Below are 25,804 nucleotides of genomic sequence, written 5' to 3' on the forward strand. Positions count from 1 at the left end.
TCCGAAAATTGATTTTTTGGACTTTACCAAAAATGATTCAAAATGTCAATTGGATCGTGCCTTGTGTTGAATAACCAGTTTTTAAACCCTCACAGTGACCAAAATTGCCATTTTTACAGAGTTTTGCTTACTCAGAAGCTTCAATTTTGACCAATTTCAGGCACAGAAATGACTTTAAACACACTTATTTTAGTTGAAAAGGTAATAATTCACATCCAACAGTAATTTGCAGTCAAAAGATTAAATGTTAAAATTTAATCAGAATTGACCATTTTGGGAACGTTTCGACAGCTCCGCGGTCATCGTTTTTCGTCTGAAAATTGATTTTTTGGACTTTACCAAAAATGATTCAAAATGTCAATTGGATCGTGCCTTATGTTGAATAACCACTTTTTAAACCCTCACAGTGACCAAAATTGCCATTTTTACAGAGTTTTGCTTACTCAGAAGCTTCAATTTTGACCAATTTCAAGCAGAGAAATGACTTTAAACACACTTATTTTAGTTGAAAAAGTAATAATTCACATCCAACAGTAATTTGCAGTCAAAAGATTAAACGTTAAAATTTCATCAGAATTGACCATTTTGGGAACGTTCGACAGCTCCGCGGTCATCGTTTTTCGTCCGAAAATTGATTTTTTGGACTTTACCAAAAATGATTCAAAATGTCAATTGGATCGTGCCTCATGTTGAATAACCACTTTTTAAACCCTCACAGTGACCAAAATTGCCATTTTTACAGAGTTTTGATTACTCAGAAGCTTCAATTTTGACCAATTTCAGGCAGAGAAATGACTTTAAACACACTTATTTTAATTGAAAAGGTAATAATTCATATCCAACAGTAATTTGCAGTCAAAAGATTAAATGTTAAAATTTCATCAGAATTGACCATTTTGGGAACGTTCGACAGCTCCGGTCATCGTTTTTTGTCCGAAAATAGATTTTTTGGACTTTACCAAAAATGATTCAAAATGTCAATTGGATCGTGCCTTGTGTTGAATAACCAGTTTTTAAACCCTCACAGTGACCAAAATTGCCATTTTTACAGAGTTTTGCTTACTCAGAAGCTTCAATTTTGACCAATTTCAAGCAGAGAAATGACTTTAAACACACTTATTTTAGTTGAAAAAGTAATAATTCACATCCAACAGTAATTTGCAGTCAAAAGATTAAACGTTAAAATTTCATCAGAATTGACCATTTTGGGAACGTTCGACAGCTCCGCGGTCATCGTTTTTCGTCCGAAAATTGATTTTTTGGACTTTACCAAAAATGATTAAAAATGTCAATTGGATCATGCCTCATGTTGAATAACCACTTTTTAAACCCTCACAGTGACCAAAATTGCCATTTTTACAGAGTTTTGATTACTCAGAAGCTTCAATTTTGACCAATTTCAGGCAGAGAAATGACTTTAAACACACTTATTTTAATTGAAAAGGTAATAATTCATATCCAACAGTAATTTGCAGTCAAAAGATTAAACGTTAAAATTTCATCAGAATTGACCATTTTGGGAACGTTCGACAGCTCCGCGGTCATCGTTTTTCGTCCGAAAATTGATTTTTTGGACTTTACCAAAAATGATTCAAAATGTCAATTGGATCGTGCCTCATGTTGAATAACCACTTTTTAAACCCTCACAGTGACCAAAATTGCCATTTTTACAGAGTTTTGATTACTCAGAAGCTTCAATTTTGACCAATTTCAGGCAGAGAAATGACTTTAAACACACTTATTTTAATTGAAAAGGTAATAATTCATATCCAACAGTAATTTGCAGTCAAAAGATTAAATGTTAAAATTTCATCAGAATTGACCATTTTGGGAACGTTCGACAGCTCCGCGGTCATCGTTTTTTGTCCGAAAATTGATTTTTTGGACTTTACCAAAAATGATTCAAAATGTCAATTGGATCGTGCCTTGTGTTGAATAACCAGTTTTTAAACCCTCACAGTGACCAAAATTGCCATTTTTACAGAGTTTTGCTTACTCAGAAGCTTCAATTTTGACCAATTTCAGGCACAGAAATGACTTTAAACACACTTATTTTAGTTGAAAAGGTAATAATTCACATCCAACAGTAATTTGCAGTCAAAAGATTAAATGTTAAAATTTAATCAGAATTGACCATTTTGGGAACGTTCGACAGCTCCGCGGTCATCGTTTTTCGTCTGAAAATTGATTTTTGGGACTTTACCAAAAATGATTCAAAATGTCAATTGGATCGTGCCTCATGTTGAATAACCACTTTTTAAACCCTCACAGTGACCAAAATTGCCATTTTTACAGAGTTTTGCTTACTCAGAAGCTTCAATTTTGACCAATTTCAAGCAGAGAAATGACTTTAAACACACTTATTTTAGTTGAAAAAGTAATAATTCACATCCAACAGTAATTTGCAGTCAAAAGATTAAATGTTAAAATTTCATCAGAATTGACCATTTTGGGAACGTTCGACAGCTCCGCGGTCATCGTTTTTCGTCCGAAAATTGATTTTTTTGGACTTTACCAAAAATGATTCAAAATGTCAATTGGATCGTGCCTCATGTTGAATAACCACTTTTTAAACCCTCACAGTGACCAAAATTGCCATTTTTACAGAGTTTTGATTACTCAGAAGCTTCAATTTTGACCAATTTCAGGCAGAGAAATGACTTTAAACACACTTATTTTAATTGAAAAGGTAATAATTCATATCCAACAGTAATTTGCAGTCAAAAGATTAAATGTTAAAATTTCATCAGAATTGACCATTTTGGGAACGTTCGACAGCTCCGCGGTCATCGTTTTTCGTCCGAAAATTGATTTTTGGGACTTTACCAAAAATGATTCAAAATGTCAATTGGATCGTGCCTCATGTTGAATAACCACTTTTTAAACCCTCACAGTGACCAAAATTGCCATTTTTACAGAGTTTTGCTTACTCAGAAGCTTCAATTTTGACCAATTTCAAGCAAAGAAATGACTTTAAACACACTTATTTTAGTTGAAAAAGTAATAATTCACATCCAAAAGTAATTTGCAGTCAAAAGATTAAATGTTAACATTTCATCAGAATTGACCATTTTGGGAACGTTCGACAGCTCCGCGGTCATCGTTTTTCGTCCGAAAATTGATTTTTTGGACTTTACCAAAAATGATTCAAAATGTCAATTGGATCGTGCCTCATGTTGAATAACCACTTTTTAAACCCTCACAGTGACCAAAATTGCCATTTTTACAGAGTTTTGATTACTCAGAAGCTTCAATTTTGACCAATTTCAGGCAGAGAAATGACTTTAAACACACTTATTTTAATTGAAAAGGTAATAATTCATATCCAACAGTAATTTGCAGTCAAAAGATTAAATGTTAAAATTTCATCACAATTGACCATTTTGGGAACGTTCGACAGCTCCGCGGTCATCGTTTTTTGTCCGAAAATTGATTTTTTGGACTTTACCAAAAATGATTCAAAATGTCAATTGGATCGTGCCTTGTGTTGAATAACCAGTTTTTAAACCCTCACAGTGACCAAAATTGCCATTTTTACAGAGTTTTGCTTACTCAGAAGCTTCAATTTTGACCAATTTCAGGCACAGAAATGACTTTAAACACACTTATTTTAGTTGAAAAGGTAATAATTCACATCCAACAGTAATTTGCAGTCAAAAGATTAAATGTTAAAATTTAATCAGAATTGACCATTTTGGGAACGTTCGACAGCTCCGCGGTCATCGTTTTTCGTCCGAAAATTGATTTTTTGGACTTTACCAAAAATGATTCAAAATGTCAATTGGATCGTGCCTTATGTTGAATAACCACTTTTTAAACCCTCACAGTGACCAAAATTGCCATTTTTACAGAGTTTTGCTTACTCAGAAGCTTCAATTTTGACCAATTTCAAGCAGAGAAATGACTTTAAACACACTTATTTTAGTTGACAATGTAATAATTCACATCCAACAGTAATTTGCAGTCAAAAGATTAAACGTTAAAATTTCATCAGAATTGACCATTTTGGGAACGTTCGACAGCTCCGCGGTCATCGTTTTTCGTCCGAAAATTGATTTTTTGGACTTTACCAAAAATGATTCAAAATGTCAATTGGATCGTGCCTCATGTTGAATAACCACTTTTTAAACCCTCACAGTGACCAAAATTGCCATTTTTACAGAGTTTTGATTACTCAGAAGCTTCAATTTTGACCAATTTCAGGCAGAGAAATGACTTTAAACACACTTATTTTAATTGAAAAGGTAATAATTCATATCCAACAGTAATTTGCAGTCAAAAGATTAAATGTTAAAATTTCATCAGAATTGACCATTTTGGGAACGTTCGACAGCTCCGCGGTCATCGTTTTTCGTCCGAAAATTGATTTTTTGGACTTTACCAAAAATGATTCAAAATGTCAATTGGATCGTGCCTCATGTTGAATAACCACTTTTTAAACCCTCACAGTGACCAAAATTGCCATTTTTACAGAGTTTTGATTACTCAGAAGCTTCAATTTTGACCAATTTCAGGCAGAGAAATGACTTTAAACACACTTATTTTAATTGAAAAGGTAATAATTCATATCCAACAGTAATTTGCAGTCAAAAGATTAAATGTTAAAATTTCATCAGAATTGACCATTTTGGGAACGTTCGACAGCTCCGCGGTCATCGTTTTTTGTCCGAAAATTGATTTTTTGGACTTTACCAAAAATGATTCAAAATGTCAATTGGATCGTGCCTTGTGTTGAATAACCAGTTTTTAAACCCTCACAGTGACCAAAATTGCCATTTTTACAGAGTTTTGATTACTCAGAAGCTTCAATTTTGACCAATTTCAGGCAGAGAAATGACTTTAAACACACTTATTTTAATTGAAAAGGTAATAATTCATATCCAACAGTAATTTGCAGTCAAAAGATTAAATGTTAAAATTTCATCAGAATTGACCATTTTGGGAACGTTCGACAGCTCCGCGGTCATCGTTTTTTGTCCGAAAATGGATTTTTTGGACTTTACCAAAAATGATTCAAAATGTCAATTGGATCGTGCCTTGTGTTGAATAACCAGTTTTTAAACCCTCACAGTGACCAAAATTGCCATTTTTACAGAGTTTTGCTTACTCAGAAGCTTCAATTTTGACCAATTTCAGGCACAGAAATGACTTTAAACACACTTATTTTAGTTGAAAAGGTAATAATTCACATCCAACAGTAATTTGCAGTCAAAAGATTAAATGTTAAAATTTAATCAGAATTGACCATTTTGGGAACGTTCGACAGCTCCGCGGTCATCGTTTTTCGTCCGAAAATTGATTTTTTGGACTTTACCAAAAATGATTCAAAATGTCAATTGGATCGTGCCTCATGTTGAATAACCACTTTTTAAACCCTCACAGTGACCAAAATTGCCATTTTTACAGAGTTTTGCTTACTCAGAAGCTTCAATTTTGACCAATTTCAGGCAGAGAAATGACTTTAAACACACTTATTTTAATTGAAAAGGTAATAATTCATATCCAACAGTAATTTGCAGTCAAAAGATGAAATGTTAAAATTTCATCAGAATTGACCATTTTGGTAACGTTTGACAGCTCCGCGGTCATCGTTTTTTGTCCGAAAATGGATTTTTTGGACTTTACCAAAAATTATTCAAAATGTCAATTGGATCGTGCCTTGTGTTGAATAACCAGTTTTTAAACCCTCACAGTGACCAAAATTGCCATTTTTACAGAGTTTTGCTTACTCAGAAGCTTCAATTTTGACCAATTTCAGGCACAGAAATGACTTTAAACACACTTATTTTAGTTGAAAAGGTAATAATTCACATCCAACAGTAATTTGCAGTCAAAAGATTAAATGTTAAAATTTAATCAGAATTGACCATTTTGGGAACGTTCGACAGCTCCGCGGTCATCGTTTTTTGTCCGAAAATTGATTTTTTGGACTTTACCAAATATGATTCAAAATGTCAATTGGATCGTGCCTTGTGTTGAATAACCAGTTTTTAAACCCTCACAGTGACCAAAATTGCCATTTTTACAGAGTTTTGCTTACTCAGAAGCTTCAATTTTGACCAATTTCAGGCACAGAAATGACTTTAAACACACTTATTTTAGTTGAAAAGGTAATAATTCACATCCAACAGTAAATTGCAGTCAAAAGATTAAATGTTAAAATTTAATCAGAATTGACCATTTTGGGAACGTTCGACAGCTCCGCGGTCATCGTTTTTCGTCCGAAAATTGATTTTTGGGACTTTACCAAAAATGATTCAAAATGTCAATTGGATCGTGCCTCATGTTGAATAACCACTTTTTAAACCCTCACAGTGACCAAAATTGCCATTTTTACAGAGTTTTGCTTACTCAGAAGCTTCAATTTTGACCAATTTCAAGCAGAGAAATGACTTTAAACACACTTATTTTAGTTGAAAAAGTAATAATTCACATCCAAAAGTAATTTGCAGTCAAAAGATTAAATGTTAACATTTCATCAGAATTGACCATTTTGGGAACGTTCGACAGCTCCGCGGTCATCGTTTTTCGTCCGAAAATTGATTTTTTGGACTTTACCAAAAATGATTCAAAATGTCAATTGGATCGTGCCTCATGTTGAATAACCACTTTTTAAACCCTCACAGTGACCAAAATTGCCATTTTTACAGAGTTTTGATTACTCAGAAGCTTCAATTTTGACCAATTTCAGGCAGAGAAATGACTTTAAACACACTTATTTTAATTGAAAAGGTAATAATTCATATCCAACAGTAATTTGCAGTCAAAAGATTAAATGTTAAAATTTCATCAGAATTGACCATTTTGGGAACGTTCGACAGCTCCGCGGTCATCGTTTTTTGTCCGAAAATTGATTTTTTGGACTTTACCAAAAATGATTCAAAATGTCAATTGGATCGTGTCTTGTGTTGAATAACCAGTTTTTAAACCCTCACAGTGACCAAAATTGCCATTTTTACAGAGTTTTACTTACTCAGAAGCTTCAATTTTGACCAATTTCAGGCACAGAAATGACTTTAAACACACTTATTTTAGTTGAAAAGGTAATAATTCACATCCAACATTAATTTGCAGTCAAAAGATTAAATGTTAAAATTTAATCAGAATTGACCATTTTGGGAACGTTTCGACAGCTCCGCGGTCATCGTTTTTCGTCTGAAAATTGATTTTTTGGACTTTACCAAAAATGATTCAAAATGTCAATTGGATCGTGCCTTATGTTGAATAACCACTTTTTAAACCCTCACAGTGACCAAAATTGCCATTTTTACAGAGTTTTGCTTACTCAGAAGCTTCAATTTTGACCAATTTCAGGCAGATAAATGACTTTAAACACACTTATTTTAGTTGAAAAAGTAATAATTCACATCCAACAGTAATTTGCAGTCAAAAGATTAAACGTTAAAATTTCATCAGAATTGACCATTTTGGGAATGTTCGACAGCTCCGCGGTCATCGTTTTTCGTCCGAAAATTGATTTTTTGGACTTTACCAAAAATGATTCAAAATGTCAATTGGATCGTGCCTCATGTTGAATAACCACTTTTTAAACCCTCACAGTGACCAAAATTGCCATTTTTACAGAGTTTTGATTACTCAGAAGCTTCAATTTTGACCAATTTCAGGCAGAGAAATGACTTTAAACACACTTATTTTAATTGAAAAGGTAATAATTCATATCCAACAGTAATTTGCAGTCAAAAGATTAAATGTTAAAATTTCATCAGAATTGACCATTTTGGGAACGTTCGACAGCTCCGGTCATCGTTTTTCGTCCGAAAATTGATTTTTTGGACTTTACCAAAAATGATTCAAAATGTCAATTGGATCGTGCCTCATGTTGAATAACCACTTTTTAAACCCTCACAGTGACCAAAATTGCCATTTTTACAGAGTTTTGATTATTCAGAAGCTTCAATTTTGACCAATTTCAGGCAGAGAAATGACTTTAAACACACTTATTTTAATTGAAAAGGTAATAATTCATATCCAACAGTAATTTGCAGTCAAAAGATTAAATGTTAAAATTTCATCAGAATTGACCATTTTGGGAACGTTCGACAGCTCCGCGGTCATCGTTTTTTGTCCGAAAATTGATTTTTTGGACTTTACCAAAAATGATTCAAAATGTCAATTGGATCGTGCCTTGTGTTGAATAACCAGTTTTTAAACCCTCACAGTGACCAAAATTGCCATTTTTACAGAGTTTTGCTTACTCAGAAGCTTCAATTTTGACCAATTTCAGGCACAGAAATGACTTTAAACACACTTATTTTAGTTGAAAAGGTAATAATTCACATCCAACAGTAATTTGCAGTCAAAAGATTAAATGTTAAAATTTAATCAGAATTGACCATTTTGGGAACGTTCGACAGCTCCGCGGTCATCGTTTTTCGTCTGAAAATTGATTTTTGGGACTTTACCAAAAATGATTCAAAATGTCAATTGGATCGTGCCTCATGTTGAATAACCACTTTTTAAACCCTCACAGTGACCAAAATTGCCATTTTTACAGAGTTTTGCTTACTCAGAAGCTTCAATTTTGACCAATTTCAAGCAGAGAAATGACTTTAAACACACTTATTTTAGTTGAAAAAGTAATAATTCACATCCAACAGTAATTTGCAGTCAAAAGATTAAATGTTAAAATTTCATCAGAATTGACCATTTTGGGAACGTTCGACAGCTCCGCGGTCATCGTTTTTCGTCCGAAAATTGATTTTTTTGGACTTTACCAAAAATGATTCAAAATGTCAATTGGATCGTGCCTCATGTTGAATAACCACTTTTTAAACCCTCACAGTGACCAAAATTGCCATTTTTACAGAGTTTTGATTACTCAGAAGCTTCAATTTTGACCAATTTCAGGCAGAGAAATGACTTTAAACACACTTATTTTAATTGAAAAGGTAATAATTCATATCCAACAGTAATTTGCAGTCAAAAGATTAAATGTTAAAATTTCATCAGAATTGACCATTTTGGGAACGTTCGACAGCTCCGCGGTCATCGTTTTTCGTCCGAAAATTGATTTTTGGGACTTTACCAAAAATGATTCAAAATGTCAATTGGATCGTGCCTCATGTTGAATAACCACTTTTTAAACCCTCACAGTGACCAAAATTGCCATTTTTACAGAGTTTTGCTTACTCAGAAGCTTCAATTTTGACCAATTTCAAGCAAAGAAATGACTTTAAACACACTTATTTTAGTTGAAAAAGTAATAATTCACATCCAAAAGTAATTTGCAGTCAAAAGATTAAATGTTAACATTTCATCAGAATTGACCATTTTGGGAACGTTCGACAGCTCCGCGGTCATCGTTTTTCGTCCGAAAATTGATTTTTTGGACTTTACCAAAAATGATTCAAAATGTCAATTGGATCGTGCCTCATGTTGAATAACCACTTTTTAAACCCTCACAGTGACCAAAATTGCCATTTTTACAGAGTTTTGATTACTCAGAAGCTTCAATTTTGACCAATTTCAGGCAGAGAAATGACTTTAAACACACTTATTTTAATTGAAAAGGTAATAATTCATATCCAACAGTAATTTGCAGTCAAAAGATTAAATGTTAAAATTTCATCAGAATTGACCATTTTGGGAACGTTCGACAGCTCCGCGGTCATCGTTTTTTGTCCGAAAATTGATTTTTTGGACTTTACCAAAAATGATTCAAAATGTCAATTGGATCGTGCCTTGTGTTGAATAACCAGTTTTTAAACCCTCACAGTGACCAAAATTGCCATTTTTACAGAGTTTTGCTTACTCAGAAGCTTCAATTTTGACCAATTTCAGGCACAGAAATGACTTTAAACACACTTATTTTAGTTGAAAAGGTAATAATTCACATCCAACAGTAATTTGCAGTCAAAAGATTAAATGTTAAAATTTAATCAGAATTGACCATTTTGGGAACGTTCGACAGCTCCGCGGTCATCGTTTTTCGTCCGAAAATTGATTTTTTGGACTTTACCAAAAATGATTCAAAATGTCAATTGGATCGTGCCTTATGTTGAATAACCACTTTTTAAACCCTCACAGTGACCAAAATTGCCATTTTTACAGAGTTTTGCTTACTCAGAAGCTTCAATTTTGACCAATTTCAAGCAGAGAAATGACTTTAAACACACTTATTTTAGTTGACAAAGTAATAATTCACATCCAACAGTAATTTGCAGTCAAAAGATTAAACGTTAAAATTTCATCAGAATTGACCATTTTGGGAACGTTCGACAGCTCCGCGGTCATCGTTTTTCGTCCGAAAATTGATTTTTTGGACTTTACCAAAAATGATTCAAAATGTCAATTGGATTGTGCCTCATGTTGAATAACCACTTTTTAAACCCTCACAGTGACCAAAATTGCCATTTTTACAGAGTTTTGATTACTCAGAAGCTTCAATTTTGACCAATTTCAGGCAGAGAAATGACTTTAAACACACTTATTTTAATTGAAAAGGTAATAATTCATATCCAACAGTAATTTGCAGTCAAAAGATTAAATGTTAAAATTTCATCAGAATTGACCATTTTGGGAACGTTCGACAGCTCCGCGGTCATCGTTTTTCGTCTGAAAATTGATTTTTGGGACTTTACCAAAAATGATTCAAAATGTCAATTGGATCGTGCCTCATGTTGAATAACCACTTTTTAAACCCTCACAGTGACCAAAATTGCCATTTTTACAGAGTTTTGCTTACTCAGAAGCTTCAATTTTGACCAATTTCAAGCAGAGAAATGACTTTAAACACACTTATTTTAGTTGAAAAAGTAATAATTCACATCCAACAGTAATTTGCAGTCAAAAGATTAAATGTTAAAATTTCATCAGAATTGACCATTTTGGGAACGTTCGACAGCTCCGCGGTCATCGTTTTTCGTCCGAAAATTGATTTTTTTGGACTTTACCAAAAATGATTCAAAATGTCAATTGGATCGTGCCTCATGTTGAATAACCACTTTTTAAACCCTCACAGTGACCAAAATTGCCATTTTTACAGAGTTTTGATTACTCAGAAGCTTCAATTTTGACCAATTTCAGGCAGAGAAATGACTTTAAACACACTTATTTTAATTGAAAAGGTAATAATTCATATCCAACAGTAATTTGCAGTCAAAAGATTAAATGTTAAAATTTCATCAGAATTGACCATTTTGGGAACGTTCGACAGCTCCGCGGTCATCGTTTTTCGTCCGAAAATTGATTTTTGGGACTTTACCAAAAATGATTCAAAATGTCAATTGGATCGTGCCTCATGTTGAATAACCACTTTTTAAACCCTCACAGTGACCAAAATTGCCATTTTTACAGAGTTTTGCTTACTCAGAAGCTTCAATTTTGACCAATTTCAAGCAAAGAAATGACTTTAAACACACTTATTTTAGTTGAAAAAGTAATAATTCACATCCAAAAGTAATTTGCAGTCAAAAGATTAAATGTTAACATTTCATCAGAATTGACCATTTTGGGAACGTTCGACAGCTCCGCGGTCATCGTTTTTCGTCCGAAAATTGATTTTTTGGACTTTACCAAAAATGATTCAAAATGTCAATTGGATCGTGCCTCATGTTGAATAACCACTTTTTAAACCCTCACAGTGACCAAAATTGCCATTTTTACAGAGTTTTGATTACTCAGAAGCTTCAATTTTGACCAATTTCAGGCAGAGAAATGACTTTAAACACACTTATTTTAATTGAAAAGGTAATAATTCATATCCAACAGTAATTTGCAGTCAAAAGATTAAATGTTAAAATTTCATCAGAATTGACCATTTTGGGAACGTTCGACAGCTCCGCGGTCATCGTTTTTTGTCCGAAAATTGATTTTTTGGACTTTACCAAAAATGATTCAAAATGTCAATTGGATCGTGCCTTGTGTTGAATAACCAGTTTTTAAACCCTCACAGTGACCAAAATTGCCATTTTTACAGAGTTTTGCTTACTCAGAAGCTTCAATTTTGACCAATTTCAGGCACAGAAATGACTTTAAACACACTTATTTTAGTTGAAAAGGTAATAATTCACATCCAACAGTAATTTGCAGTCAAAAGATTAAATGTTAAAATTTAATCAGAATTGACCATTTTGGGAACGTTCGACAGCTCCGCGGTCATCGTTTTTCGTCCGAAAATTGATTTTTTGGACTTTACCAAAAATGATTCAAAATGTCAATTGGATCGTGCCTTATGTTGAATAACCACTTTTTAAACCCTCACAGTGACCAAAATTGCCATTTTTACAGAGTTTTGCTTACTCAGAAGCTTCAATTTTGACCAATTTCAAGCAGAGAAATGACTTTAAACACACTTATTTTAGTTGACAAAGTAATAATTCACATCCAACAGTAATTTGCAGTCAAAAGATTAAACGTTAAAATTTCATCAGAATTGACCATTTTGGGAACGTTCGACAGCTCCGCGGTCATCGTTTTTCGTCCGAAAATTGATTTTTTGGACTTTACCAAAAATGATTCAAAATGTCAATTGGATCGTGCCTCATGTTGAATAACCACTTTTTAAACCCTCACAGTGACCAAAATTGCCATTTTTACAGAGTTTTGATTACTCAGAAGCTTCAATTTTGACCAATTTCAGGCAGAGAAATGACTTTAAACACACTTATTTTAGTTGAAAAGGTAATAATTCACATCCAACAGTAATTTGCAGTCAAAAGATTAAATGTTAAAATTTAATCAGAATTGACCATTTTGGGAACGTTCGACAGCTCCGCGGTCATCGTTTTTCGTCCGAAAATTGATTTTTTGGACTTTACCAAAAATGATTCAAAATGTCAATTGGATCGTGCCTCATGTTGAATAACCACTTTTTAAACCCTCACAGTGACCAAAATTGCCATTTTTACAGAGTTTTGCTTACTCAGAAGCTTCAATTTTGACCAATTTCAAGCAGAGAAATGACTTTAAACACACTTATTTTAGTTGAAAAAGTAATAATTCACATCCAACAGTAATTTGCAGTCAAAAGATTAAATGTTAAAATTTCATCAGAATTGACCATTTTGGGAACGTTCGACAGCTCCGCGGTCATCGTTTTTCGTCCGAAAATTGATTTTTTGGACTTTACCAAAAATGATTCAAAATGTCAATTGGATCGTGCCTCATGTTGAATAACCACTTTTTAAACCCTCACAGTGACCAAAATTGCCATTTTTACAGAGTTTTGATTACTCAGAAGCTTCAATTTTGACCAATTTCAGGCAGAGAAATGACTTTAAACACACTTATTTTAATTGAAAAGGTAATAATTCATATCCAACAGTAATTTGCAGTCAAAAGATTAAATGTTAAAATTTCATCAGAATTGACCATTTTGGGAACGTTCGACAGCTCCGCGGTCATCGTTTTTTGTCCGAAAATTGATTTTTTGGACTTTACCAAAAATGATTCAAAATGTCAATTGGATCGTGCCTTGTGTTGAATAACCAGTTTTTAAACCCTCACAGTGACCAAAATTGCCATTTTTACAGAGTTTTGCTTACTCAGAAGCTTCAATTTTGACCAATTTCAGGCACAGAAATGACTTTAAACACACTTATTTTAGTTGAAAAGGTAATAATTCACATCCAACAGTAATTTGCAGTCAAAAGATTAAATGTTAAAATTTAATCAGAATTGACCATTTTGGGAACGTTCGACAGCTCCGCGGTCATCGTTTTTCGTCCGAAAATTGATTTTTTGGACTTTACCAAAAATGATTCAAAATGTCAATTGGATCGTGCCTCATGTTGAATAACCACTTTTTAAACCCTCACAGTGACCAAAATTGCCATTTTTACAGAGTTTTACTTACTCAGAAGCTTCAATTTTGACCAATTTCAGGCAGATAAATGACTTTAAACACACTTATTTTAGTTGAAAAGGTAATAATTCACACCTAACAGTAATTTGCAGTCAAAAGATTAAATGTTAACATTTAATCAGAATTGACCATTTTGGGAACGTTCGACAGCTCCGCGGTCATCGTTTTTCGTCCGAAAATTGATTTTTTGGACTTTACCAAAAATGATTCAAAATGTCAATTGGATCGTGCCTCATGTTGAATAACCACTTTTTAAACCCTCACAGTGACCAAAATTGCCATTTTTACAGAGTTTTGCTTACTCAGAAGCTTCAATTTTGACCAATTTCAGGCAGAGAAATGACTTTAAACACACTTATTTTAGTTGAAAAGGTAATAATTCACATCCAACAGTAATTTGCAGTCAAAAGATTAAATGTTAAAATTTCATCAGAATTGACCATTTTGGGAACGTTCGACAGCTCCGCGGTCATCGTTTTTTGTCCGAAAATGGATTTTTGGGACTTTACCAAAAATGATTCAAAATGTCAATTGGATCGTGCCTTGTGTTGAATAACCAGATTTTAAACCCTCACAGTGACCAAAATTGCCATTTTTACAGAGTTTTGCTTACTCAGAAGCTTCAATTTTGACCAATTTCAGGCACAGAAATGACTTTAAACACACTTATTTTAGTTGAAAAGGTAATAATTCACATCCAACAGTAATTTGCAGTCAAAAGATTAAATGTTAAAATTTAATCAGAATTGACCATTTTGGGAACGTTCGACAGCTCCGCGGTCATCGTTTTTCGTCCGAAAATTGATTTTTTGGACTTTACCATAAATGATTCAAAATGTCAATTGGATCGTGCCTCATGTTGAATAACCACTTTTTAAACCCTCACAGTGACCAAAATTGCCATTTTTACAGAGTTTTGCTTACTCAGAAGCTTCAATTTTGACCAATTTCAGGCAGAGAAATGACTTTAAACACACTTATTTTAATTGAAAAGGTAATAATTCATATCCAACAGTAATTTGCAGTCAAAAGATCAAATGTTAAAAGTTCATCAGAATTGACCATTTTGGGAACGTTCGACAGCTCCGCGGTCATCGTTTTTTGTCCGAAAATGGATTTTTTGGACTTTACCAAAAATTATTCAAAATGTCAATTGGATCGTGCCTTGTGTTGAATAACCAGTTTTTAAACCCTCACAGTGACCAAAATTGCCATTTTTACAGAGTTTTGCTTACTCAGAAGCTTCAATTTTGACCAATTTCAGGCACAGAAATGACTTTAAACACACTTATTTTAGTTGAAAAGGTAATAATTCACATCCAACAGTAATTTGCAGTCAAAAGATTAAATGTTAAAATTTAATCAGAATTGACCATTTTGGGAACGTTCGACAGCTCCGCGGTCATCGTTTTTCGTCCGAAAATTGATTTTTTGGACTTTACCAAAAATGATTCAAAATGTCAATTGGATCGTGCCTTGTGTTGAATAACCACTTTTTAAACCCTCACAGTGACCAAAATTGCCATTTTTACAGAGTTTTGCTTACTCAGAAGCTTCAATTTTGACCAATTTCAGGCAGAGAAATGACTTTAAATACACTTATTTTAGTTGAAAAGGTAATAATTCACATCCAACAGTAATTTGCAGTCAAAAGATTAAATGTTAAAATTTCATCAGAATTGACCATTTTGGGAACCTTCGACAGCTCCGCGGTCTTCGTTTTTCGTCCGAAAATGGATTTTTTGGACTTTACCAAAAATGATTCAAAATGTCAATTGGATCGTGCCTTGTGTTGAATAACCAGTTTTTAAACCCTCACAGTGACCAAAATTGCCATTTTTACAGAGTTTTGCTTACTCAGAAGCTTCAATTTTGACCAATTTCAGGCACAGAAATGACTTTAAACACACTTATTTTAGTTGAAAAGGTAATAATTCACATCCAACAGTAATTTGCAGTCAAAAGATTAAATGTTAAAATTTAATCAGAATTGACCATTTTGGGAACGTTCGACAGCTCCGCGGTCATCGTTTTTCGTCCGAAAATTGATTTTTTGGACTTTACCAAAAATTATTCAAAATGTCAATTGGATCGTGCCTCATGTTGAATAACCACTTTTTAAACCCTCACAGTGACCAAAATTGCCATTTTTACAGAGTTTTGATTACTCAGAAGCTTCAATTTTGACCAATTTCAGGCAGAGAAATGACTTTAAACACACTTATTTTAATTGAAAAGGTAATAATTCATATCCAAAAGTAATTTGCAGTCAAAAGATTAAATGTTAAAATTTCATCAGAATTGACCATTTTGGGAACGTTCGACAGCTCCGCGGTCATCGTTTTTCGTCCGAAAATTGATTTTTTGGACTTTACCAAAAATGATTCAAAATGTCAATTGGATCGTGCCTCATGTTGAATAACCACTTTTTAAACCCTCACAGTGACCAAAATTGCCATTTTTACAGAGTTTTGCTTACTCAGAAGCTTCAATTTTGACCAATTTCAGGCAGAGAAATGACTTTAAACACACTTATTTTAGTTGAAAAGGTAATAATTCACATCCAACAGTAATTTGCAGTCAAAAGATTAAATGTTAAAATTTCATCAGAATTGACCATTTTGGGAACGTTCGACAGCTCCGCGGTCATCGTTTTTTGTCCGAAAATGGATTTTTTGGACTTTACCAAAAATGATTCAAAATGTCAATTGGATCGTGCCTTGTGTTGAATAACCAGTTTTTAAACCCTCACAGTGACCAAAATTGCCATTTTTACAGAGTTTTGCTTACTCAGAAGCTTCAATTTTGACCAATTTCAGGCACAGAAATGACTTTAAACACACTTATTTTAGTTGAAAAGGTAATAATTCACATCCAACAGTAATTTGCAGTCAAAAGATTAAATGTTAAAATTTAATCAGAATTGACCATTTTGGGAACGTTCGACAGCTCCGCGGTCATCGTTTTTCGTCCGAAAATTGATTTTTTGGACTTTACCAAAAATGATTCAAAATGTCAATTGGATCGTGCCTTATGTTGAATAACCACTTTTTAAACCCTCACAGTGACCAAAATTGCCATTTTTACAGAGTTTTGCTTACTCAGAAGCTTCAATTTTGACCAATTTCAAGCAGAGAAATGACTTTAAACACACTTATTTTAGTTGAAAAAGTAATAATTCACATCCAACAGTAATTTGCAGTCAAAAGATTAAACGTTAAAATTTCATCAGAATTGACCATTTTGGGAACGTTCGACAGCTCCGCGGTCATCGTTTTTCGTCCGAAAATTGATTTTTTGGACTTTACCAAAAATGATTCAAAATGTCAATTGGATCGTGCCTCATGTTGAATAACCACTTTTTAAACCCTCACAGTGACCAAAATTGCCATTTTTACAGAGTTTTGATTACTCAGAAGCTTCAATTTTGACCAATTTCAAGCAGAGAAATGACTTTAAACACACTTATTTTAGTTGAAAAAGTAATAATTCACATCCAACAGTAATTTGCAGTCAAAAGATTAAACGTTAAAATTTCATCAGAATTGACCATTTTGGGAACGTTCGACAGCTCCGCGGTCATCGTTTTTCGTCCGAAAATTGATTTTTTGGACTTTACCAAAAATGATTCAAAATGTCAATTGGATCGTGCCTCATGTTGAATAACCACTTTTTAAACCCTCACAGTGACCAAAATTGCCATTTTTACAGAGTTTTGATTACTCAGAAGCTTCAATTTTGACCAATTTCAGGCAGAGAAATGACTTTAAACACACTTATTTTAATTGAAAAGGTAATAATTCATATCCAACAGTAATTTGCAGTCAAAAGATTAAATGTTAAAATTTCATCAGAATTGACCATTTTGGGAACGTTCGACAGCTCCGCGGTCATCGTTTTTTGTCCGAAAATTGATTTTTTGGACTTTACCAAAAATGATTCAAAATGTCAATTGGATCGTGCCTTGTGTTGAATAACCAGTTTTTAAACCCTCACAGTGACCAAAATTGCCATTTTTACAGAGTTTTGCTTACTCAGAAGCTTCAATTTTGACCAATTTCAGGCACAGAAATGACTTTAAACACACTTATTTTAGTTGAAAAGGTAATAATTCACATCCAACAGTAATTTGCAGTCAAAAGATTAAATGTTAAAATTTAATCAGAATTGACCATTTTGGGAACGTTCGACAGCTCCGCGGTCATCGTTTTTCGTCTGAAAATTGATTTTTGGGACTTTACCAAAAATGATTCAAAATGTCAATTGGATCGTGCCTCATGTTGAATAACCACTTTTTAAACCCTCACAGTGACCAAAATTGCCATTTTTACAGAGTTTTGCTTACTCAGAAGCTTCAATTTTGACCAATTTCAAGCAGAGAAATGACTTTAAACACACTTATTTTAGTTGAAAAAGTAATAATTCACATCCAACAGTAATTTGCAGTCAAAAGATTAAATGTTAAAATTTCATCAGAATTGACCATTTTGGGAACGTTCGACAGCTCCGCGGTCATCGTTTTTCGTCCGAAAATTGATTTTTTGGACTTTACCAAAAATGATTCAAAATGTCAATTGGATCGTGCCTCATGTTGAATAACCACTTTTTAAACCCTCACAGTGACCAAAATTGCCATTTTTACAGAGTTTTGCTTACTCAGAAGCTTCAATTTTGACCAATTTCAAGCAGAGAAATGACTTTAAACACACTTATTTTAGTTGAAAAAGTAATAATTCACATCCAAAAGTAATTTGCAGTCAAAAGATTAAATGTTAACATTTCATCAGAATTGACCATTTTGGGAACGTTCGACAGCTCCGCGGTCATCGTTTTTCGTCCGAAAATTGATTTTTTGGACTTTACCAAAAATGATTCAAAATGTCAATTGGATCGTGCCTCATGTTGAATAACCACTTTTTAAACCCTCACAGTGACCAAAATTGCCATTTTTACAGAGTTTTGATTACTCAGAAGCTTCAATTTTGACCAATTTCAGGCAGAGAAATGACTTTAAACACACTTATTTTAATTGAAAAGGTAATAATTCATATCCAACAGTAATTTGCAGTCAAAAGATTAAATGTTAAAATTTCATCAGAATTGACCATTTTGGGAACGTTCGACAGCTCCGCGGTCATCGTTTTTTGTCCGAAAATTGATTTTTTGGACTTTACCAAAAATGATTCAAAATGTCAATTGGATCGTGCCTTGTGTTGAATAACCAGTTTTTAAACCCTCACAGTGACCAAAATTGCCATTTTTACAGAGTTTTGCTTACTCAGAAGCTTCAATTTTGACCAATTTCAGGCACAGAAATGACTTTAAACACACTTATTTTAGTTGAAAAGGTAATAATTCACATCCAACAGTAATTTGCAGTCAAAAGATTAAATGTTAAAATTTAATCAGAATTGACCATTTTGGGAACGTTCGACAGCTCCGCGGTCATCGTTTTTCGTCCGAAAATTGATTTTTTGGACTTTACCAAAAATGATTCAAAATGTCAATTGGATCGTGCCTTATGTTGAATAACCACTTTTTAAACCCTCACAGTGACCAAAATTGCCATTTTTACAGAGTTTTGCTTACTCAGAAGCTTCAATTTTGACCAATTTCAAGCAGAGAAATGACTTTAAACACACTTATTTTAGTTGAAAAAGTAATAATTCACATCCAACAGTAATTTGCAGTCAAAAGATTAAACGTTAACATTTCATCAGAATTGACCATTTTGGGAACGTTCGACAGCTCCGCGGTCATCGTTTTTCGTCCGAAAATTGATTTTTTGGACTTTACCAAAAATGATTCAAAATGTCAATTGGATCGTGCCTCATGTTGAATAACCACTTTTTAAACCCTCACAGTGACCAAAATTGCCATTTTTACAGAGTTTTGATTACTCAGAAGCTTCAATTTTGACCAATTTCAGGCAGAGAAATGACTTTAAACACACTTATTTTAATTGAAAAGGTAATAATTCATATCCAACAGTAATTTGCAGTCAAAAGATTAAATGTTAAAATTTCATCAGAATTGACCATTTTGGGAACGTTCGACAGCTCCGCGGTCATCGTTTTTTGTCCGAAAATTGATTTTTTGGACTTTACCAAAAATGATTCAAAATGTCAATTGGATCGTGCCTTGTGTTGAATAACCAGTTTTTAAACCCTCACAGTGACCAAAATTGCCATTTTTGCAGAGTTTTGCTTACTCAGAAGCTTCAATTTTGACCAATTTCAGGCACAGAAATGACTTTAAACACACTTATTTTAGTTGAAAAGGTAATAATTCACATCCAACAGTAATTTGCAGTCAAAAGATTAAATGTTAAAATTTAATCAGAATTGACCATTTTGGGAACGTTCGACAGCTCCGCGGTCATCGTTTTTCGTCTGAAAATTGATTTTTGGGACTTTACCAAAAATGATTCAAAATGTCAATTGGATCGTGCCTCATGTTGAATAACCACTTTTTAAACCCTCACAGTGACCAAAATTGCCATTTTTACAGAGTTTTGCTTACTCAGAAGCTTCAATTTTGACCAATTTCAAGCAGAGAAATGACTTTAAACACACTTATTTTAGTTGAAAAAGTAATAATTCACATCCAACAGTAATTTGCAGTCAAAAGATTAAATGTTAAAATTTCATCAGAATTGACCATTTTGGGAACGTTCGACAGCTCCGCGGTCATCGTTTTTCGTCCGAAAATTGATTTTTTGGACTTTACCAAAAATGATTCAAAATGTCAATTGGATCGTGCCTCATGTTGAATAACCACTTTTTAAACCCTCACAGTGACCAAAATTGCCATTTTTACAGAGTTTTGATTACTCAGAAGCTTCAATTTTGACCAATTTCAGGCAGAGAAATGACTTTAAACACACTTATTTTAATTGAAAAGGTAATAATTCATATCCAACAGTAATTTGCAGTCAAAAGATTAAATGTTAAAATTTCATCAGAATTGACCATTTTGGGAACGTTCGACAGCTCCGCGGTCATCGTTTTTTGTCCGAAAATTGATATTTTTGGACTTTACCAAAAATGATTCAAAATGTCAATTGGATCGTGCCTTGTGTTGAATAACCAGTTTTTAAACCCTCACAGTGACCAAAATTGCCATTTTTACAGAGTTTTGCTTACTCAGAAGCTTCAATTTTGACCAATTTCAGGCACAGAAATGACTTTAAACACACTTATTTTAGTTGAAAAGGTAATAATTCACATCCAACAGTAATTTGCAGTCAAAAGATTAAATGTTAAAATTTAATCAGAATTGACCATTTTGGGAACGTTCGACAGCTCCGCGGTCATCGTTTTTCGTCCGAAAATTGATTTTTTGGACTTTACCAAAAATGATTCAAAATGTCAATTGGATCGTGCCTCATGTTGAATAACCACTTTTTAAACCCTCACAGTGACCAAAATTGCCATTTTTACAGAGTTTTACTTACTCAGAAGCTTCAATTTTGACCAATTTCAGGCAGATAAATGACTTTAAACACACTTATTTTAGTTGAAAAGGTAATAATTCACACCTAACAGTAATTTGCAGTCAAAAGATTAAATGTTAACATTTAATCAGAATTGACCATTTTGGGAACGTTCGACAGCTCCGCGGTCATCGTTTTTCGTCCGAAAATTGATTTTTTGGACTTTACCAAAAATGATTCAAAATGTCAATTGGATCGTGCCTCATGTTGAATAACCACTTTTTAAACCCTCACAGTGACCAAAATTGCCATTTTTACAGAGTTTTGCTTACTCAGAAGCTTCAATTTTGACCAATTTCAGGCAGAGAAATAACTTTAAACACACTTATTTTAGTTGAAAAGGTAATAATTCACATCCAACAGTAATTTGCAGTCAAAAGATTAAATGTTAAAATTTCATCAGAATTGACCATTTTGGGAACGTTCGACAGCTCCGCGCTCATCGTTTTTTGTCCGAAAATTGATTTTTTGGACTTTACCAAAAATGATTCAAAATGTCAATTGGATCGTGCCTTGTGTTGAATAACCAGTTTTTAAACCCTCACAGTGACCAAAATTGCCATTTTTACAGAGTTTTGCTTACTCAGAAGCTTCAATTTTGACCAATTTCAGGCACAGAAATGACTTTAAACACACTTATTTTAGTTGAAAAGGTAATAATTCACATCCAACAGTAATTTGCAGTCAAAAGATTAAATGTTAAAATTTAATCAGAATTGACCATTTTGGGAACGTTCGACAGCTCCGCGGTCATCGTTTTTCGTCCGAAAATTGATTTTTGGGACTTTACCAAAAATGATTCAAAATGTCAATTGGATCGTGCCTCATGTTGAATAACCACTTTTTAAACCCTCACAGTGACCAAAATTGCCATTTTTACAGAGTTTTGCTTACTCAGAAGCTTCAATTTTGACCAATTTCAAGCAGAGAAATGACTTTAAACACACTTATTTTAGTTGAAAAAGTAATAATTCACATCCAAAAGTAATTTGCAGTCAAAAGATTAAATGTTAACATTTCATCAGAATTGACCATTTTGGGAACGTTCGACAGCTCCGCGGTCATCGTTTTTCGTCCGAAAATTGATTTTTTGGACTTTACCAAAAATGATTCAAAATGTCAATTGGATCGTGCCTCATGTTGAATAACCACTTTTTAAACCCTCACAGTGACCAAAATTGCCATTTTTACTGAGTTTTGATTACTCAGAAGCTTCAATTTTGACCAATTTCAGGCAGAGAAATGACTTTAAACACACTTATTTTAATTGAAAAGGTAATAATTCATATCCAACAGTAATTTGCAGTCAAAAGATTAAATGTTAAAATTTCATCAGAATTGACCATTTTGGGAACGTTCGACAGCTCCGCGGTCATCGTTTTTTGTCCGAAAATTGATTTTTTGGACTTTACCAAAAATGATTCAAAATGTCAATTGGATCGTGCCTTGTGTTGAATAACCAGTTTTTAAACCCTCACAGTGACCAAAATTGCCATTTTTGCAGAGTTTTGCTTACTCAGAAGCTTCAATTTTGACCAATTTCAGGCACAGAAATGACTTTAAACACACTTATTTTAGTTGAAAAGGTAATAATTCACATCCAACAGTAATTTGCAGTCAAAAGATTAAATGTTAAAATTTAATCAGAATTGACCATTTTGGGAACGTTCGACAGCTCCGCGGTCATCGTTTTTCGTCTGAAAATTGATTTTTGGGACTTTACCAAAAATGATTCAAAATGTCAATTGGATCGTGCCTCATGTTGAATAACCACTTTTTAAACCCTCACAGTGACCAAAATTGCCATTTTTACAGAGTTTTGCTTACTCAGAAGCTTCAATTTTGACCAATTTCAAGCAGAGAAATGACTTTAAACACACTTATTTTAGTTGAAAAAGTAATAATTCACATCCAACAGTAATTTGCAGTCAAAAGATTAAATGTTAAAATTTCATCAGAATTGACCATTTTGGGAACGTTCGACAGCTCCGCGGTCATCGTTTTTCGTCCGAAAATTGATTTTTTGGACTTTACCAAAAATGATTCAAAATGTCAATTGGATCGTGCCTCATGTTGAATAACCACTTTTTAAACCCTCACAGTGACCAAAATTGCCATTTTTACAGAGTTTTGATTACTCAGAAGCTTCAATTTTGACCAATTTCAGGCAGAGAAATGACTTTAAACACACTTATTTTAATTGAAAAGGTAATAATTCATATCCAACAGTAATTTGCAGTCAAAAGATTAAATGTTAAAATTTCATCAGAATTGACCATTTTGGGAACGTTCGACAGCTCCGCGGTCATCGTTTTTTGTCCGAAAATTGATATTTTTGGACTTTACCAAAAATGATTCAAAATGTCAATTGGATCGTGCCTTGTGTTGAATAACCAGTTTTTAAACCCTCACAGTGACCAAAATTGCCATTTTTACAGAGTTTTGCTTACTCAGAAGCTTCAATTTTGACCAATTTCAGGCACAGAAATGACTTTAAACACACTTATTTTAGTTGAAAAGGTAATAATTCACATCCAACAGTAATTTGCAGTCAAAAGATTAAATGTTAAAATTTAATCAGAATTGACCATTTTGGGAACGTTCGACAGCTCCGCGGTCATCGTTTTTCGTCCGAAAATTGATTTTTTGGACTTTACCAAAAATGATTCAAAATGTCAATTGGATCGTGCCTCATGTTGAATAACCACTTTTTAAACCCTCACAGTGACCAAAATTGCCATTTTTACAGAGTTTTACTTACTCAGAAGCTTCAATTTTGACCAATTTCAGGCAGATAAATGACTTTAAACACACTTATTTTAGTTGAAAAGGTAATAATTCACACCTAACAGTAATTTGCAGTCAAAAGATTAAATGTTAACATTTAATCAGAATTGACCATTTTGGGAACGTTCGACAGCTCCGCGGTCATCGTTTTTCGTCCGAAAATTGATTTTTTGGACTTTACCAAAAATGATTCAAAATGTCAATTGGATCGTGCCTCATGTTGAATAACCACTTTTTAAACCCTCACAGTGACCAAAATTGCCATTTTTACAGAGTTTTGCTTACTCAGAAGCTTCAATTTTGACCAATTTCAGGCAGAGAAATAACTTTAAACACACTTATTTTAGTTGAAAAGGTAATAATTCACATCCAACAGTAATTTGCAGTCAAAAGATTAAATGTTAAAATTTCATCAGAATTGACCATTTTGGGAACGTTCGACAGCTCCGCGCTCATCGTTTTTTGTCCGAAAATTGATTTTTTGGACTTTACCAAAAATGATTCAAAATGTCAATTGGATCGTGCCTTGTGTTGAATAACCAGTTTTTAAACCCTCACAGTGACCAAAATTGCCATTTTTACAGAGTTTTGCTTACTCAGAAGCTTCAATTTTGACCAATTTCAGGCACAGAAATGACTTTAAACACACTTATTTTAGTTGAAAAGGTAATAATTCACATCCAACAGTAATTTGCAGTCAAAAGATTAAATGTTAAAATTTAATCAGAATTGACCATTTTGGGAACGTTCGACAGCTCCGCGGTCATCGTTTTTCGTCCGAAAATTGATTTTTGGGACTTTACCAAAAATGATTCAAAATGTCAATTGGATCGTGCCTCATGTTGAATAACCACTTTTTAAACCCTCACAGTGACCAAAATTGCCATTTTTACAGAGTTTTGCTTACTCAGAAGCTTCAATTTTGACCAATTTCAAGCAGAGAAATGACTTTAAACACACTTATTTTAGTTGAAAAAGTAATAATTCACATCCAAAAGTAATTTGCAGTCAAAAGATTAAATGTTAACATTTCATCAGAATTGACCATTTTGGGAACGTTCGACAGCTCCGCGGTCATCGTTTTTCGTCCGAAAATTGATTTTTTGGACTTTACCAAAAATGATTCAAAATGTCAATTGGATCGTGCCTCATGTTGAATAACCACTTTTTAAACCCTCACAGTGACCAAAATTGCCATTTTTACTGAGTTTTGATTACTCAGAAGCTTCAATTTTGACCAATTTCAGGCAGAGAAATGACTTTAAACACACTTATTTTAATTGAAAAGGTAATAATTCATATCCAACAGTAATTTGCAGTCAAAAGATTAAATGTTAAAATTTCATCAGAATTGACCATTTTGGGAACGTTCGACAGCTCCGCGGTCATCGTTTTTTGTCCGAAAATTGATTTTTTGGACTTTACCAAAAATGATTCAAAATGTCAATTGGATCGTGCCTTGTGTTGAATAACCAGTTTTTAAACCCTCACAGTGACCAAAATTGCCATTTTTACAGAGTTTTGCTTACTCAGAAGCTTCAATTTTGACCAATTTCAGGCACAGAAATGACTTTAAACACACTTATTTTAGTTGAAAAGGTAATAATTCACATCCAACAGTAATTTGCAGTCAAAAGATTAAATGTTAAAATTTAATCAGAATTGACCATTTTGGGAACGTTCGACAGCTCCGCGGT

The sequence above is a fragment of the Lissotriton helveticus genome, chromosome 7 (assembly GCF_964261635.1).
Source record: "Lissotriton helveticus chromosome 7, aLisHel1.1, whole genome shotgun sequence".
Classification (NCBI taxonomy): Eukaryota; Metazoa; Chordata; class Amphibia; order Caudata; family Salamandridae; genus Lissotriton; species Lissotriton helveticus.